At 45.8% G+C, this 3,891-nt stretch overlaps 1 pseudogene; it reads left to right on the top strand.

Annotated features, from left to right (window-relative positions):
• The first annotated feature begins 713 nt into the window (after positions 1-713).
• Positions 714-1,589, top strand: LOC148009356 (germin-like protein 8-2 pseudogene; annotated as a pseudogene).
• Positions 1,590-3,891: the final 2,302 nt, after the last annotated feature.

The raw sequence follows: 3,891 nt of genomic DNA, 5'->3' as shown, positions 1-3,891 counted from the left end.
GGTTATTATATCTAAACTTAGACTCCACTTTTACCTTGGTAGGCCCTTATGATTACATCACCTTATTACATTGTGGAATACTCTTGCCCATAAGAATGGAACTCTCGACCTTGGGTTTATTAGACCATCTCACTACATTCTATCTAGCAAGTCTTGGGTAATATTGCATTCTCTTGCACATTACAAGAATAACATTAGTTTATGTTATTAATCACAATATTAGATGGATTAATGATGTAAATATGAAAATCCCCAAGCTCACACCTTGTAGTGGCCATTACCATAAACGGGCAACGCTCATGAAAACATGTTTTCTATCCGTTTTGGAAAAACATCGTAGACGTTGACTTCATTAAACTACGCGTGTGACAAGAAAGCCGATGAGAAAGGATTCTCCACCAAGTCGTAGGCCGGAGCGACCGGAAGCATTCCATGAACGCGTGAAGGACGACTTCGTAGGTATTTTACATTAGATAAATACTTTTTGCATACACGTTTGCTGAACGTAGAGTCTCTTATTTTTAATGTTAATCAGGCCGGATAAAACTTGCTTTGCGACGAAAAACCTCCCCGCGTGATTGGATCCACAAGAGCATGAAAGACCTGGTAAACAAGCTCATGACCTGGCACACGGATGATTATCCACGCATCTAGCTCGTACTACTTATATGCAATCGAGGGCTCCATCTTCCCACCATTCGATCAGCGGCGCAGCAGTTGTTCACTCCTAGACGTTAGAAAGCCCCATTTGTGCTTGCTGAAAAGCGTGATCTGTTTATACAGTATTCGCTGATCGGAAGAGGTTAATTACCTAGTAGAGAACCATTCGGGCCCCTGCTTTCTCATACCTACCGTCCTGACTCACCATACGCGATACTGTATCCATGGCATCATCATTAAAGCTTGCTATGCTAATTGTAGCTATCACGTTGGCGCAGCAGCTCGTCGACCCGATATCTCGCACTGAGGCGGCGGACGAGGACCCCTTGCAGGACTTCTGCGTGGCTGATCAGTGGGCGCAGGCGGCCGGAATCACAACCGTGAACGGTCTGCTGTGCAAGAATCCCCAACAAGTGGAGGCCAAGGACTTCGCCTCTCCTCTGCTTCGCCAGCAAGGCCAGTTTAACAAGGCGCTCGGCTCCGCTGTGCAGCTGGCGTCGGCCCTTACCTTCCCTGGACTCAACACCCAAGGCCTGTCCGTGGCCCGCATCGACTTCGCGCCCAATGGTGGGCTCAACCCTCCACACGTCCACCCGCGTGCCACCGAGGTTCTCTTCCTTGCCGAGGGCACGCTTGTGGTAGGCTTCGTCTCCACCACCAACAACACCCTCTTCCAGCAGACCCTCTACAAGGGCGATCTCTTCGTCTTTCCCCGCGGCCTCGTCCACTTCCAGATCAACCCGGACAAGAAGAAGCCTGCCCTCGCTATCTCCGCGCTCAACAGCCAGAACCCGGGCACCTCCCAGGTCGCCCCCGCTCTGTTCGCCGCCAAGCCTCCCCTGCCCGAGGACGTGCTGCAGACCGCCTTCGCCATCGACAAGGACGAGGTTTATAGCCTCATTAAAAACGTCGCCACGACACTGCCGTGATCATGTCAATTCGTCACACCCTCTCAACACATCGTTGCTACACAGTCGAGGTTTACAACCTCATTAAGAGTCGCTACCATACTTTTGGAAATCATAAAAAGTAATCCATCGATCGAGAGGTCACAAAAACATCCTGATATATGTCGCACTATGTTAACACATTATTGCTATACAAATCAATATTCTTTGGCATTATTCTTATAGAGTCGATATTGTTGCCATTACCTTTCTTCAATATTGTGCCCAACATTTACAAATTTGGAAATCATAAAAAATAATCCATCAATAGGTCACAAAAATATGAGGATTCATGTTCCCTAATTCCTAAGTTTGTTAATGAAAAAATTTTATCGAAACGGGAAGCACAAATAATGTTACGCAAGAAAAATCATTCTATATAATATAGTTACCATAAATATCATAATAATCACTATTATTATTATTACTACCTTATTGAATTTTTAAACTTCCCATTATGCAAACGAAGCACTATGAAGTTTACTAAAAAATGCCATTCTATTTATAAAGTTTCAAAATTGTGCATGTGCAATAGAAAATATAGTTTCCATGAACATTGTTGCTGCTGCTGCTCCTCCTCCTCCTCCTCCTCCTCCTCCTCCTCCTCCTCCTCCTCCTCCTCCTCCTCCTCCTCCTCCTCCTCCTCCTCCTCCTCCTCCTCCTCCTCCTCCTCCTCCTACTACTACTGCTACTGCTACTGCTACTGCTACTGCTACTACTACTCGGTGGCCTACTACTACTTGGTAGGAGTAGTAGGAGTAGTAGGTGGAAAATGGTATCTACTTGGTAGGTACTACATGATAAGATGTTCATAAATGAGAAGAGGTTGAATAGATAATATTTGTTGAATTTTGAAGGTTCACATAAGATATTTGAATATTCTTCCAACATCCCCCCTTAAATGGAGAAAAGAGGCAGATTTAAAAATGATTGCAAGGAAATGAGTTAGTACTTTATATCCCCCTATAGAAAGGAATGTGTAGTCTGTGTGTGTGCATGGGATGAGGTTCACGTGGTGTGTGTGTGATGCGTCTGTGTTAATGTGGGTGGTAGGGGATGAGTGTGTGTTAGAGTGCGTATGTGTATTTATGTGGTAGGGGTGAGTGTGTTTGATGGTTCATGGTGTTGCAACTTTGTGGTGGATGCAATAGGGCAATGGAAACTTGTGGTGGGAAGAGGTTGGAGGATGACACTGGCTACTTGAGTGAGCGGATGGGTGGCTTGTGGCATGTAGCATGGAGGAGGTGGACAAGAGAAGTGGGCACCAATAATGGTGGAGACTAGGGGTTGAAGATGGATATGGGGAGAACGACGTTGACAGGTCATAGTGGCAAGGAGGAGCCATTGGCGATGATGTGGAGTTGTAAAAGAAGGACACTGTGGCAGGCTTGGTAGCCATTCAATGACGTTTAGGCCACCAGTCGAGTTGTTGGCAGGCTAGATAATGCTAAGGGACAAAGATAGAGAAGAGTGGGGAGTGTGGCATTGGCACCATGGTAGGAGTGGCCAACTAACACAAATGCTGGTAGGAGGATAAGATGTGTAGGGGAAGGCCTTGGCAGTGAGGTTGTAGGCCACATGCAAGTGGTGGGAAAGATGGGATGCATGGGGTGGCGAGTTGCTGACATAGCAGGCAAGGAGAGATTAATAGGCTTGCAGATAGAGGAGGTGGATTGTTGCCCTCTTGCATAGGTGAGCACGATGCCACAACTAGTAGTGATGGCGAGAGTGTGGTAGGTGTGGGTGTAGGGAGGTGGTAAGTGATGAGGTAGTGAGGTTAAGAGGGAGGTCAGGGAAGGCAAAAAGGGTAAGAGGCAATATTGGTGCATGGAAGCAAGTGGCACGAGGGCACGATAGAGGATGTGATAATGGGTGGAGTCGTATGTGAAAGTTGGGAGCAGTGTCGGAGTGTTTGGGGTTGAAAGTCTACCACGGGGATAAGAGACAATAGGGTGAAGATAGATTCAAGGAGAGGAGTAGATAGAAGAGAAGGGGCTCAAAGAAATAGAAGATGTAGAAGAATACTCATAGAGATGAAGCCTCTCAGTTTATTTCTACATTATGTAAAGATAAATCTCTTGTAGACAAAAAAATGTATAAAACAATACTTTCCTCTATGCTGCTCAAACTACCAATCTGATGCCTCCATTGGCTTTGAAATGGGGTAAAGTAAGAAGACTCCTGGTTAGAATTCTATTAAATCACTCATTCTTCATCCCTCACTTTCGAGCACTCTTCATTGCTTGAAAACAGCGATAGTGCGTTGCACGATTTTCCCAATCCT

The sequence above is a fragment of the Lygodium microphyllum genome, unplaced genomic scaffold (genome assembly GCF_053477565.2).
Source record: "Lygodium microphyllum isolate KBCC unplaced genomic scaffold, Lygodium_microphyllum_v1.1.10 scaffold_31, whole genome shotgun sequence".
NCBI lineage: Eukaryota > Viridiplantae > Streptophyta > Polypodiopsida > Schizaeales > Lygodiaceae > Lygodium > Lygodium microphyllum.
This window is presented reverse-complemented; position numbering and strand designations above follow the sequence as displayed.